The sequence below is a fragment of the Cupressus sempervirens genome, chromosome 4 (genome assembly GCF_028749045.1).
Source record: "Cupressus sempervirens isolate cs-2001-9-10 chromosome 4, ASM2874904v1, whole genome shotgun sequence".
NCBI classification, from domain to species: Eukaryota; Viridiplantae; Streptophyta; class Pinopsida; order Cupressales; family Cupressaceae; genus Cupressus; species Cupressus sempervirens.
Genome location: NC_143121.1, coordinates 22,962,991 through 22,979,307, shown reverse-complemented (window position 1 = coordinate 22,979,307; position 16,317 = coordinate 22,962,991).

Sequence of the window (16,317 nt, the reverse complement as noted above, 5' to 3'; positions counted from 1 at the left end):
TCTCTTCACATGTTTTCCTTCTAATTTTAGATCTACATTTTGGACTTTCATCTGTTATGTTTCTCAGCCTTTATTCAATCTTCATAAACAAAAGATCTTCACAAAACATGTATTTTCAATGAAACTAAATTTTCTAATAGTCAAAACCTGAATCCATGGAACCTTTGCATCAAATACCTTAGAACATTAACACTTCATAGAAATATGGTTAGGGAAAACCATAAAAATTTGGGGAAATTATTTATGAGATTGAATTTAAAAGTTTGAAAATGGTGTACCTAAAGTATGCCTACATGAAGATATCAACAATTTTCTCTTTTGTGTTAATGTATTTCATCTTCACCTCTTTATCTTGAACTAATTCTCTCAAGTAATGATACTTGATTGCAATGTGCTTAGTATTTGTGTGTATCATAGGATTCTTTGATATATTTATAGCACTTGTATTATCACAATAAAGTGTCACTAGTTCAGTGATCTCTTCCTTCATATCTTTGAGTAGTTGTTTGATCCATACAATGTTTGTACAATTTACAATAGCAACACCATATTCAACTTCAGCAGTAGATTGTGAAGTGTAGTTTTGTTTCTTGCTAGTCCATGTAACCAACCTCTTGCCTAAGAAAAATTCTCCTCCACTAGTGCTCTTTCTGTCATCAATTTTTCTAGCCCAATCAAGATCAATATAGGCTCTTAATTCAATTTTTTTATTTTTCTTATAGTATAGACCATATTCCTCTGTTCCTTTTAGATATCTCATTATGCTCTTTATAGCCATCAAATGATTCTCCCTGTAATTAGCAAGGAATCTTGGAACTATCCCTACAAATAATGTAATATCAGGTTTGCTATGTACTACATATTGTAATTTTCCTATCATAGACCTATATAATGTTTGATTCACCTCAGCTGAATTGTCATTCTTTGACAATTTATGCCCTATCACCATAGGTGTACTTACTAGTTTGGAATCCTCCAGTCCAAAAGTTGTTAATATATCCTTGACATACTTTGACTGAGTGATGTATATACCGTGTTTAATCTAATATACTTGCAAACCCGCAAAGAACTTGATCTCTGTTGGTAAACATATTTCTTCTTTTTGTTTTGACTCTTTAAATCCCAAGTTTTTGGAACAATATCTGAGTACAACAGTTGAAAAGCCACCCGTAAATGAAAGGATTTTCTCTAAATTGATAGGAATAGCTCCCTATGATAGATTTTCAATTAATTATGTTTGTTCCTACTATCTATGAGGATGTGTTCTTAACCCGAGAATAGTAGAGGTGTAACCAAGTTAGACTTAGCGAAGACCTAACTCAAGCAAGTTTGAATTCTAAAATAGCTAATTGATTTTATGCATCCACAAATCTTATGAATTCATAAAGCTTTCTGAAAATTAAACTACAAGAATTTGAGTCTAAACTTGAACTATGAATTAATCATACTAAGGATTCCTCTTCGAATGAATAGTAACAATACTTATCTCATTCATTCGTTATATTATGAACAGGGGAAGTAAAACTTTGTTTCTTCCTTGCTCCAATTCAAATCATATGAGGGAATTACTAACTTCTAATGCTATGGAACATAAAATAATTGATATTAAATACTCTCAATTGTCTCTACAACAAAAGTACCTCACACCAAAAATTTGCCAACCTTTCATTAATCATTCAACTTCATACATATAGATTTGAGAGATGATTGTTACAATAGGAATTTTAATTGGTTCATCTTCTAAGGATGACAAATGGAAAGATGCCAATTTTTCGTATTACAAAATTTACAAAATTTACATCAGAGAATGAAAAGGAAGTGTCAACTTAATCACTTAGACTTCTTTCCCTTTTCAATTTTCACTCTATATGCCTTAGCAGCTACTATAATTGGAATCATTTCTTCATGACTAGGCACGTGTACATTAGTGAATCTTAAGAGCCACTTTGAATACTCTTGAGCTAGCTCCTTCACTACATTTAGCTGACTTATCAATTCTCTAGCAGCCACATGTACATATCCACCAAGCATCTGCAACTCTACCACTCAGTTTTGACTGCTTGAAGTCATTCCAGATAGATTACTCAAGTATGTGGAGAAGTTGTTTTATCATTACTTCTACCCCAATGAGAGCTTTCCCTTGCCCACTAGTTTGTGGGTCAGTGTGTAATCCTCACATGAGTTCGAATGCTCTATCTTTGGTCTTCCTCACTTTTTCCCTTGTTTCTTTGAGTCCTTCTTTAGCCTCTTGAATCATCTCTTGCTTAAATTGCATGTTTTGAAGCCATTTGAACAAAGGCTTAGTCCCTTTCTTCAAAATATTTTCTTCAACTACCTCTTTTGCCTTCATTTGGATGACCATATTTAGGAGAGAAATAAATTCATCACACCTTTCCTTCTTTGTGGACAAAGTGTTGTGATTAGATATGATATTATCCTTCTCAGTTTCCAATCAAAGGATAACATTTCCAATTTGATCAATCACAGCAGTTCCATCTGCATTAAGTTTCTCAATCCATTCTCTTTTGATTTGGCCAAAATGCCTATCCTTTTGAAGCTATGAGATGAAGGCTTCCACTTCTTTTGCTATAGGGTTCTTAGTAGTAGGCACACCAGTAATGGTTGTTAATGGAACAACCAATTGCCTGATAAATTTTTTCAATTCTTCAATCTTGACCTTCATTTTGATTTTTGACAATTTGAGGTTCTCCAATTGTTCTTCTATCACTTCATTACTTGATCTCCATAGGCCCACCTTTGTATCATGCCTAGCCTCTCCAAGATCAATCGAATGTAGAGTGAAATCATCAAGTGTCATGTCCTCAACTCTCCTTGCTTTTTTTGGCTTTGCTACCTCCATTGTTAAGTGTCCTATTTCTGGATCTTGCCCAAGTATTGATAAAGTCTTCTTCTTCTTAGCTATCACTATTGTAGATCTAGAGAAAACTACTTGATACACAGTATCCTTTGCAGGGATATTCTTCTCTTTGCTCTTTCTCTTCCTTTCTAAAGTGTCTTCTAGCCAAGACTCTATTCTAATCACTTTAGAAGCAACCCCAAGTGACTCTATATTGAACATCTTCTTCTTCACTAGAGTCACTGGCACTGAAGTTGAAGAAAAAGGATTCTTAGGATCCTGAAATAGAAGCCTAGAAGAAAGCGAGGCTTTCTCTTGCTCTTGAGTTTTCCTTGTATCTTTGTCAGATTCAGTGGATTCACTGCTACTACTATGTTCATCCCTGATCTCTACTATCTGAACGAGGGAACCAGTTGGCTTCAAAAGGGGAGCACTTTTAGATGGACCAGGGCTATGATGAGGAGATGGAGTATTAGTCACATGAGGAGGTGAAACTGGAGCAGTAACATGAGGAGGTGAAACTGGAGTAGTAACATCATCTTTCAGCTCTTTGGTCCTCTTTTCTTCAGTGCTGGCTTGGGCTATAATAATTGGTAGAGAACCACCTTGGCAAGTTGGAGCTATTGAGATGTTCTTCTCTAAGGGTTGGTCACCTCTTCCTGTAGATTGAACAAGTCCTTGAACATACGAAGTTGTAACACTAGGTGTGGCACTTTGAGAAGAAGTGGGAGTAGCAGCGGTTAGAGAAGCTTGAGTAGTCTTGATCCTACTCCAGCCCTTTTTTGCTGTCCACTCAACCCATTTTCTGGTTCTTTTTACAATTTGGGCCATCATAACATCAAGGTCTTCTTCCACATCAACATATGGCTCGGAACTGATTGGTGTATTTCTCAATTTGGTCAAATATGTATTACTATACATATTTTTTCCATCATCTTCTAGCCCTTCCACATCTAAGTTAATGCCATATGTCTTTATTTGTTCTATTGTCAATCTAGCAAAAGCCTGATCTTAGCTTTCCAACTCATTTTTACAATCTGCCCAATAATCTTCCATAGTAGTAACATGCTCAATCACGCTTCCAATTTGAAGCACATCTCTGGTATACCCATTTAGGTAAAACATAGGCCTCACCACTTCATATTCTTCTAATTTGAACTTGTTCTCGAATGCCTTGAGCATGTTTTTGGCATCAGATCGGGACTCACAACTGTATGCCCCAACTTTTATGGGAAATTCCTATCCCTTTTACTTCAAACTAGTGCTCAGTACATTCACTTGGACTACTTGTCTCATGATATCAATGAGCATGATCATGTCATTTGGATATTTGGGTAGCTTCAGGGGAAATCCATCAAAATCTGCAAGACACAAATATGAAAAGGATGAGAATTGGATGAAATAACTACCCAACTGACTGATGGCCCCCATTGCTTCTGGGCTGAATCTCCTCTCTGAACACCCTTGGAGTTCCCTGTAAAGCCTCATTGTAAATGCATCATTAACTCTAATATACTCTACATAACTATTTTATAACTACAAGCGTGGGTAAAACTCATAACTCTTTACATCATCTAGAAAATTCTCTATTCTGGGAAGGCCCAGCCATAATTGTAGGGAAGCCAACATATATATCAAGAAAGAAGACATATAAAATGAATTGTAGAACTTCGCTGGACTGAGAGCCCTAGATATATGGTCACTTACCTCATACACCCAGTCAACATATTGTGTATCTGAGAAAATTATTTGCACCAAAAAAAAGTATTGTTCTACAAAGTTAAGGGCTTCGACCTCACCTTTCAATCGATGCAAAAGAACTAGAATTTCCATGATCTTGGGCTTGAGATCAGTGCCAAAAAGGGTTTTAGGAACTTTACTTTTAGCTCCCCTTGGCTTTTGGAACCAAGAACTCATGATCTCTTTTCACCACATCATCTTCTTCAAAGAGAATTTAGACATAGCTCCTCCAATTGTTAATTCAGATAATTCCTCTCTTTCTGGAATCCTTAGACAATTGACCACTGCTTGCCTATCTATTGAGATTAACACCATTTGATCAGGTAGTAAGATTTGCTTCATATCTGAGTTATAGTGATTGATACATTCAATAATTAGCTCCAGGGCTTGTATTGCTACGAGAAATCCTATTGCTTCTACCAGCCCACTTCTTTAGAGTTTCTCCATTATGGGATGGATTGATTCTATCCTTAACCTTCTTAGGAAATCTTGCATGTCAAAGAAACAGAGTGAAGTGTCTGTGATATTCTACCATGTAGACTTGATTCTACCCAATCCATCAAATCCAAAAAATCTTGTTGCCATCTCGACTAAGGTAGAGATAAATTGGAAATCTTAAAAATCAAAATAAGATAAAGAGTAGAACTTTGTATTTGTGGGGATTTTGAAATCAATATTCAACCTAACAACATAACAGTTCAAATGAAGTAGTAGTTTGAAAATCCATTATGTTCATCTCTATATAGAAACTCCAATCCACCCATTAATCATTAAAATCCGTGCCACACAAACGAATTAAATGATAAATCCATTAGATTAGTAAATGTGGAGGTTACAAAAGATTCTTTCTTGTCTTTTCACAATTTTAATTGGCCCAACAGTTGTTTTCCTTTATTATAGTTTTACTTTCTCATTTTTCACCAAGTTGTGGAGAATTAAGAACGGAGTACTCTGTGAGTAAAATTTTGCTCAGCTAGATTTTGAATAGAATACCTTCCTCAAAGTGATCAACAGGATTCCCTTACCTTTTTTTAGCCTCTTGTAATTGATTCATCAAATAACCATGCTTGCAAGAGTGATTTTCTGTTGGATGCAAAAAATTGCCTTCAAGGGTAGAAACCCCACAAAGGAGAAGATGATTTCCACTTTTTTTCTTTTTCCCTCGTTCTACCTTCTCTGCCCTAACCACTTTACTTTAAGCCTTTGGAAAATATAAAACTAGCTTTGCAAATGAAAGGTGGGACCCACTGACTCACTTTGTTCTTTCACAAATGCTCTTTCGGAAAACTGACTTCTTTGTTTGAAACTCGTCGAGGAGAAGTTGTTTTTGAGTTTTCTGGCAATGCCCTTTTTTATCATCTTAGTGAGTTTTGAAAGATTCCCACAGTGAGAACATGGAAACACTTGAATGATCTGTCCATAACATAATTCGTTTCTCTTCATTTAAGCTTGGAAATCGCATTTGTGAATCTCGATGGAGTTTCAACTTCGGGGTGCAAAAACCTGGCAAGGAGAAGATGAAACTTGATTTTCCACCGGTTCAACTTTCTATATGTCCAGAAAAAAATGAGCTGCAAGTAAGTTCAACTAAAGTAACATAATTTAATAATCTCCATCGAGAAAGGTCCTAAAGTACCCCAAAGACTCATGATGATAAACAAAACCCACCCGGCCATACAATGCGAGAGAAGGGAAAAGATGAAAAACCCAATGGAGATATTTATCACTTGAGGAAGAAAAGGATCAATTGAATCGACTAAAATAAACACAATACAAGTTAATCTCCACATTGCAAAATTGGTACATGGTGAAAAGTGAGGCAACAATCTCTTCAAACATAGACATTTCAAATTCTTGATTCATTCCATTTGCAAAAGCCTTACATAAAGCACATTGACCTCCAAATATGATATCATCAACAAAAATTTTAGATAAAAAAATACCTTTGCCTTTCTCTATCTTCATGTACAGATTGTTGTTATCATTAGTCCTTTCAAATCCAATTTTCATAAGATAATTATGAAGTCTCTCATACCATGCTCTTGGTGTTTGTTTCAAACCATGTAGAGCTTTGTGTAGTCTACATACCATGTTCTTATTGTTAACATCAACAAATCCTTCTGGTTGTTCTTTGTAGACTTCTTCCTCTAATATACCATTTAGAAATGCAAATTTAACATCCATTTGATAAACTTTGAAACCTTTATATGCAGAATAGGCAAGCAGAGTTCCCACTCCTTCCAATCTTGCAATAGGAGCAAATGTTTCTCCATAGTCAATTCCTTCTTCTTATGCATACTCTTTGTAGACAAATGTTTCCTTGTTCCTTATGACTTCACCATTTTCATCTATCTCATTTCTAAATACCTAGTTGGTGTTAATCACATTTTTGTCCTTTGGTCTAGGAACTAGAGTCCATGTCTTATTTTTCTCAAATTTCTCAATCTCTTTGTCATGTCCCCTATTCAAATAATTTAAAAAAAATAAACTTTGTTAAGGTAGGTAGGCTCCAAAAAGGTGAAATTTCGGAAAAAGGGGCTAATCTTTGGAAAGCAATGGACTAATAAATAAAAATTATTATTAAATTATATTTTATTAACCCCTCTTGGACGTGAGTTAGGGTTATGCCCTCTTTAAAAGGGGTTTGGAGGCATTTTGGGCTCATTCTACATCTTGATTCTTGCTAATTTTCTTGTTGTTCTGCAGAGGCTGCCAAACCTGTGGAGAAGGAGACCCAAGAACGGGAGTTTGCAAGTTTCTAGGAAGGCTAAGGATGGGAGTTTGAAGCCATTCCATGTGCATGCTCATACAGAGTTTGCCTTTGTGCTGAATAGTGCCGATTTGGGTGTTTTCGGGGTTGTTTTTGGTTTGAGTTTGGGTTTTCAGTTGAGTGTTTCATATCAGTTTGGTTTGCTGCTGTATTTCAGACTTTATGATGTTAAAATAGAGCTGAATATATGTATTGGGTCGTGATTAAACTTCTGAGATAGTTTATGAGTGTTTTGTGGTGTTTTCGGGCATTTTTTGTGTTAATTTCGGGAGCCCGATTGAGCATAGTTTTGCCCTACATTTGTGAGCTGTTGTGTAAAGGCTATACAAATCTGGAAATGTCATTTTGTAGGCTGTTATGCTGCTGAAATTTCTGTAAAAATGTCCATTTTCAGATTTATTAATAATTTGTGAAGTTGTGAAGTTTTTGGCACTAATTTGGACATACCCGATTTGGGTTTTATTGGGAAATTGGCAGATCTTTGTAATATTGGTTGTTTGATTTTAAAGTTCTGATTTGAGGCTGGAAATATCATAAAAAATCAGTAAAGGGACATTACAGTGGTATCAGAGCCATGATCTTGCCAGCCTGAGGGTTTGTAGAAGTTGCATGTCAGTTTTAACAACTACCCAGATCTTGCATGTCAAGTTTTGATAACTACCCAGATCTTGCATGTCATATTTTATGATTGCATGCAACTAAGTGAAAGAGAAAAAAGATATTTGCAGCGAGAAAAGAATAAAGAAATTTTGATCAAACCCCCAGTTGAAAGCAAAAGTACAAAATCCAAGGAAGAAAAAAGTATGGCTGATCCAGATGAGATGGCAAAGAAATTCTTCCAAGACATCCAAAATACTCAGAAGCAAACAGTGGATGGTTTGGCAGAAACTAGAGAGGCTTTGCGAATATTGACAAAAAAATTACAAGGAATTGCATCTATTAATGAAAAAGGGAGCACTTCAGAGGAGCCAAGAAATGGGAGATCCACACCATCTAAATCAAACAAATCTATTTTCTTGCCTGCAGATGAGCCACCAGTACCAAATCCAGCCATTAATCCAGTGGAAGAGGTTACAGGTAATTTGATTACATTAAGAGCTACTTACAATGGCTTCGATGATGACTTTCGTAGTTCAGTTCCTTTTAGAGAATATGTGGATATGATGAACGCTTTGATGCCCAAGAAAGAGAACAGGAGGGAGCATGACACAAGTGGAAGAGAGCTCAAAAATAAAATAAGCAAGTTTACAGCACCTACTTTTGATGGAACAAATAAAATTTCAGCTAGTGCATGGCTACAAAAATTACAAACTTTCTTCACACTTAACCCCATGAAAGAGAGTGATGCTATTCAATTTGCAAGTCTACACTTGGAAGATGCAGCCTATGATTGGTGGTATCATGGAATGACTACTCAAGGTCACGATTAGGTAACTACATTTGAGAATTTCAGTCAAAGGGTGATAGATAGATTTGACCTCAAGGATGATGAAGAGTACTTTAAAGAATTGTCAAAGTTGAAGCAAACCAAATCAGTTAATGAGTATATAGAAGAATTTCAAAAAGTGGCTATTATGGTACCTGATATGAGTGAAAAGAGGATCATTTATCTTTTTCTTGATGGTTTAGAAGATTCTGTTAAGGGTTTGGTGAAGGCTTTCTCACCCTCAACCTTATAGGAAGCTATCAAAAGAAGCTTGCAACTTGAAACTTGCATGCCTATGAAATCAATCACTAATCAAAAACCCCCAAATCTTTGGCAACACAAGGGAAATTTTCAGAAAAAGACTTTCCCAACACTACCACCAAAAGATGTGACAAATGTGGCAAAAAAGAAGGTAGATGAAGAGACTAGGAGTGAATTACGAAGGAAAAAGCTTTGTTTTACTTGTAGAGAACCATGGGTTCCAGGACACAGATGTTTGGGGAAAGGTCAAGTGCACTATATTGAAGTTGCTTCAGAATCTGATTCAGATGAGCATGAGGAATTTCATGATACTAAGGAGGAGGTAGAAGAAGAGAAAGTAAAAGAATTCAGCAAGGATGGCACTTTAGCAGCATTATCAGGAGTCTCAAGATACCATCCCTTCCGAATTCGAGGGGTACTAGCAGGGCAAAGGTTGACTATTCTTCTTGATAGTGGGGCAACTCACAATTTTATTGATGAGGGATTTGTCATGAAAAGAGGGCTTAAAGCATAAGATTTTGAGGGATTCAATGTTACTGTAGCTGATGGATTCACTATGCCTTGCACACGGATGGTGAAACAACTCAAGATGACCTTAGGAGATTATGAGTTATGTGATGACTTGTATGTGGTTGGTATTGGGGAGACAGATCTTGTATTGGGTGTTCAATGGTTGCACTCTATCGGAGGCTATTACATGAACCATCAAACTATGGAGTTTAAATTTTATTCCAATGGGAAAGAAGTCATATTGAGAGGGTTATCTAATGGAGCACCTAAGGCGGTCTCTGCAAAGAGGATGGAGAGGACTTTTCGAAGAGGACAAGTAACATGGGCAGCAGGAGTCATAATCCAACCAACAAGCTCTCCAAAGAATCAAGGTAATTTCCATTTTGAAATTCAAAATATTCTTGATAAGCATAGTATAGTTTTCAATGATTTGACTCTAGGATTACCACCAGATAGAGGTTTTGAGCATGTTATAGAGTTAGAACAGGGTGCCAAACCAGTTATAACAACCCCATACTGCCATCCAAGAGGTTATAAGGAAGAAATTGAAAAAACTATTAAAGAACTCTTGGACATGGGATTCATAAGGCCTAGCTCTAGTCCATTTGCATCATCTGTGGTACTTGTCAAGAAAAAGGATGGTACAATGAGAATGTGTATAGACTACAGGGCTCTAAACAAGAAGACCATAAAAAATAGGTATCCCATACCACGTATAGATGAACTCATTGATGAGTTACATGGTGCTGTATACTTCTCAAAAATTGACTTTAGATCAGGCTACCATCAAATCCGAATGAGGAGTGAAGATGTGGAAAAGACTGCTTTCAGATGTCACTATGGGCACTCTGAATTTCTTGTTATGCCATTTGGACTCACTAATGCACCTGCAACATTCCAATCTTGTATGAATAAGGTATTCAGTCAGCATCTTCGAAAATTTATTTTGGTATTTTTTGATGATATCTTGATATACAGTAAAACATGGGAAGAGCATCTAAAGCACATAGACACTGTTTTCGGAATCTTGGAGCAGCAATCCTTCTATGCTAAGCTATCTAAATGTGAGTTTGGTTTGATAGAGATCCTATATTTGGGACATATTATAAGCTCTAAAGGAGTACAGGTTGATCAACAAAAAATTCAGGCAATTTTGGATTGGCCTCCACCCACTAATCTTACATAGTTGAGAGGTTTCTTCGGGTTGTGTAGCTACTATAGGAGATTTGCCAAGGGATTTTCTCAGCTTGCTGCCCCCTTTGACTGATTTGACAAAGAAAGGAGCTTTTGTTTGGACAGAAGAGGCACAAAAAACATTTGATAAGCTTAAGGAGGTAATGAGTTCATGCCCTGTGCTTGCAATTCCAGATTTCTCTTTACCTTTTGTTGTTGAATGTGATGCTTTGGGAGAAGGTATAGGGGCTGTCCTAACTCAAAGGGGACATCCAATAGCATTTGAGAGTTGAAAATTAAATCAATCAGAGAAAGGGTACTCCATCTATGATAAGGAAATGTTGGCAATCATGCATGCACTTCATAAGTTTAGACAATATTTGGTATGTGGGAGATTCATTGTAAAGACAGACCATAATAGCCTCAGGTTCTTCTTGAACCAAAGGGATTTGAATGATCGTCAACAAAAATGGGTAAGCAAATTGCAAGCTTATGATTTTGATATTGAATACATGAAAGGAAAGAATAATGTGGTTGCTGATGCTCTCTCAAGAAAGCCCACTTTGTGTTCCTTATCATCTATCTCTGCTGATTGGAAAGTCTCCATAATTTTAGAGTATGCCAAAGATTCATTTGCCACCAAGATTTTGGATAAGTTAGTGGATGATAATAGGTACAAGGTTGTTGATGAATTGATTTTTTACAAGAACAGGATCTTCTTAGTGCCAGGGTCAAAAACTAAGGAGAGGATATTGAGGGCCTTTCATGACACACCTTTGGCTGGTCACCAAGGATACTTCAAGACATACAGGCAAATTCGAGAGTGATTTTCATGGAAGGGTATGAAGGAGGATGTCCTTAAACACATTAAGGAATGTATGGTATGCCAACAAAGCAAGAGTGAGCAAAATTTTCCTGCAAGGTTGTTGTAGCCACTTCCTATTCCCGAACAAAAATGGGAAAGTATTTCCATGGATTTCATCACTGGGTTGCCCAAGGTTCAAGGTAAGGATTGCATATATGTTGTGGTAGATAGACTAACTAAGTATGCACATTTCTTTCCTATCACATCTGATTTCAAGGCATCACAAGTGGCCGAATTGTTCTTCAAGGAAATTTTTAGATTACATGGTTTGCCTAGAAACATTGTTAGTGACCGAGACAGTAGATTCCTCAACTCTTTTTGGAAGGAGCTCTTTCATTTGGAAGGAACTGAACTCACTCCCAGTACTAGCTATCACCCTCAAACAGATGGAAAAAAATAGATAGTTAATAAATGGATAGAAGGATATTTGAGGAACTATGTTTCAAATCAACAACATGCTTGGGTGAAATGGTTACACCTAGGGGAGTATTGTTACAATACATCTCATCACATGTCTATTGGTATGCATCCTTTTCATGCTCTTTATGGTTATGATGCCCTTTCCTTTGTTGATCTAATACTTTTCGATAGCAGAGTACCCGCAACAAGTGATTTCATCAAGCAAAGCCAAGACATAATAAGGTCCCTCAAGGATAATTTACAACATGCACAAAACCAACAAAAGATATATGCTGACAGGAAAAGGATTGAAAGATCTCTTGAGGTGGGAGATTTGGTATTTGTTAGGTTGCAGCCATATAAGCAAAGCACCTTGAAGAGAAGTGGGGCAGAGAAAATCAAGCCAAGGTTCTATGGGCCTTATAAAATCATCAAGAAGGTAGGAGAGGTAGCTTATGAATTGGAGCTCCCACCAAACAGCAAAATACATAATATTTTTCATGTATCTTGCTTAAAGAAGGTTCTAGGCCAGCAAACCATAGTATCTACAGAATTACCACCTCTTGATGATGAAGGGAAATTAGTTTTGATACTAGAAGAGATTTTGGATACAAGAGAGAAAAGGTTGAGAAATAGGAGCATCATAGAGCATTTGGTCAAATGGAAAGGATTACCACTAGAGGATGCAACTTGGGAAGGAGCACATATTCTTGAGAATTCCAACCTTCATTGCTTGAGGACAAGCAATATTTGGGAGGGGAGGACTTGTCATGTCCCCTATTCAAATAATTAAAAAAAAAAAAAAACTTTGTTAAGGCAGGCAGGCTCCAAAAAGGTGAAATTTCGGAAAAGGGGCTAATCTTTGGAAAGCAATGGACTAATAAATAAAAATTATTATTAAATTATATTTTATTAACCCCTCTTGTACGTGAGTTAGGGTTATGCCCTCTTTAAAAGGGGTTTGGAGGCATTTTGGGCTCATTCTACATCTTGATTCTTGCTAATTTTCTTGTTGTTCTTCAGAGGCTGCCAAACCTGTGGAGAAGGAGACCCAAGAATGAGAGTTTTCAGGTTTCTAGGAAGGCTAAGGATGGGAGTTTGAAGCCATTCCATGTGCATGCTCATACAGAGTTTGCCTTTGTGCTGAATAGTGCCGATTTGGGTGTTTTCGGGGTTGTTTTTGGTTTGAGTTTGGGTTTTCAGTTGAGTGTTTCATACCAGTTTGGTTTGCTGCTATATTTCAGACTTTATGATGTTAAAATAGAGCTGAATATATTTATTGGGTCGTGATTAAACTTCTGAGATAGTTTATGAGTGTTTTGTGGTGTTTTCGGGCATTTTTTGTGTTAATTTCGGGAGCCCGATTGAGCATAGTTTTGCCCTACATTTGTGAGCTGTTGTGTAAAGGCTATACAAATCTGGAAATTTCATTTTGTAGGCTGTTATACTGCTTAAATTTTTGTAAAAATGTCCATTTTCAGATTTATTAATAATTTGTGAAGTTGTGAAGTTTTTGGCACTAATTTGGACATACCCGATTTGGGTTTTATTGAGAAATTGGCAGATCTTTGTAATATTGGTTGTTTGATTTTAAAGTTTTGATTTGAGGCTGGAAATATCATAAAAAATTAGTAAAGGGACATTACACTCTTCTTACATGGCTTTACTCCAGTCCACATCTTCTAAGGCATATTTTACTAATTTAAGCTCTTTTATGCTCAGCAAGCATGTATCATTTCTCAACTTGTTTCTTGTCATTGGTCTAGCATCTTTATCTCCAATGATTTGTGTAGCAGGATGATGTCTCTTGACATATTTGGACAATCTTGGTTCAGCTTTGGTTTCTTCATTAGATCTATCTACTTCACAGTCACTATGTACATCTCATTCAGGTATTCCAACATCTCTCTCATGTATACTAATTTTAGAGTTTGAATATGCCTCAACTTCATTCTGTAACTTGATATTTGAATGTAGCTCAGTTCTTGAATGCAACTTGACATTCATATTATGTGACTTGGCAATCACTGAGACTTGTTGTTGGTTGGTAGCTTGATTTACAACATCTTCTTCATCAGGCATACCTTCATAGAAGTATACACATGATTTTTATTCATCTAGTTCTTTCATAGGTTTAGTCTCATGTACTTCTGTATATTCATCAAATTTTACATTTGTAATTTCCACAACTTTGTTAGTGTTAGTAGTTAAATAGTTGTAAGCTTTACTTCTTGTGGAATAACCTAGGAATATGTCTTCTTCACTTTTTGCATCTAGTTTACCATTCTTGGAATCTTTGAGAATAAAGTATTTGCTTCCAAATACCTTAAAATATTTTACATTACCTTAGTATCCATACAATAGCTCAAAACGTGTTGAATGAGTACCTTTCTTAACTTGTACATGGTTCAAGGTATAGACAACTATACTTACAGCTTCTCTCCAGTATTTCAAAGCAACATTTTTCTCTATTATGAGTGTTCTAGCATAGTCAATTATATACATGTTCCTCCTTTTAGTAATTCCATTTTGTGGAGGTGTTCTACGAGCAGATTTTTGTCTTTTGATTCCTCTATCATTATAGAACATCTCAAACTCATTTGATGTAAATTCTCCTCCTCTGTTAGATCTCAAACATTTCAAACTTTTACCTATTTCCTTCTCAACTCTTGGTAATTACCACTTAAACATTTGAAAAGCATCAGATTTTTGTTTTAGAAATATAATTGTCATCATTCTAGAATAATCATCAACAAGAAGCATAATATACTTATTTCCTTTGTAGCTTTGCACTTCTATTGGTCCAGAAAAGTTAGTATAAACAATCTCTAGTATTCCTTTAGAGGTATGAGTTTTACTCTTGAAACTTGACTTTGTCATTTTTCCTAACTGACATTGTTTGCACATTATATTATTAGGCTTCTTCAACTTGGGAAAACCTCTAACTTTTCTCATGTTACTGATACTGACAAGGTTATCAAAATTAACATGACATAACCTTTTGTGCCATAGCCACACATAATCAAATTTTAAAACTAGACAAGTAACATCCTCTATATCAAGATTAAATAGACTACTCCTAGTTTGATCACCCTTTCCAATCATTTTTCCATTAGTACCATATATCTTAGCAATCTTGTTTTCAAACTCAACCTTACATCCTAAATTATTCAATTGTGACACACTCAATAGATTATAATTAAGTCCTTCAACATAGTAAGCATTGTCCCATAGAATCTTTTCTGTGAGTTTGATAGAACATCTTCCTTTTATAAAAAATGGTGCATCATTACCAAATCTTACATGATTTCAATCATAACAATTCAAGTTAATGATCTTTCTTTTATCTCCAGTCATATGATGTGAACATCCACTGTGAATGATCTATCTGTCATTCTTGTTCACACAAGACACAAGAGTAGTTGCCTCATCTTCATTAGATTCATCCTTCATTGCAACATACACCACTTCATCATCATGTTTATTAGATTCATCTTTTGTTTCCTCTTTATCAATGTAGCAAGACTTCTTTCCTTTGTCTTTGTAATCTTTCTTGTCTTCATCTCATCTACTTTTGTATTTGTCACCACCTTTGTAGTTCTTCTTCTCTGGACATCTAGCAGCAATATGACCAACTTCATTGCAATTGAAACAAATGATAGGTAATTTACCTTTAAACTTGCCATTACCTCTATGAAATCTCTTTGCCAATAGTGCTTCAATTTATTCTACATCTTCCTCATCTGTGTCACAATCACTGGACACATACTTTGTCTTCTTCTTCTTCTTCTTCTTCTCATCAGGCTCCTTCAATGATAGCTTAGCTTTGAAAGCATATTCAATATTTTCAAGTTTGTAATTGTCAAAGTTAGATAGCTCTAAAGTAGTGAGTCTACCTACTAGACCTTCAAGAGATAGAGTATTCCCTAGTATACATCTTAGTTCTTGTATTGCAAAAACTCTAATAACATATATAGGTAGTAATTTTCTTAAAAAATTTCTTAGTATAGTATCATCATCTATTGTAATAGTAGCTCCTCTTATTGCATTAACAACATCTTTTATCCTAGAGCAATATTGAAACATTCAGCTTTGGCTCTTAGAACATTCTTGTCTCCTCCATAGATGGTGATTAAAGCATCCCATATTTTATTTGCACTGTCAAGACCTTTGATATCATCAAATTTAGCATAGCTTAGGGCAGATGCAATCTCCAACATTGCCTGGTTGTGTTCTTTCTTCTTTTTCATATCCTCGGTAGTTAGGGCTCCAATAGAATCAACATGCTTAGTAGTAATGGTAGATTGTGCATGATC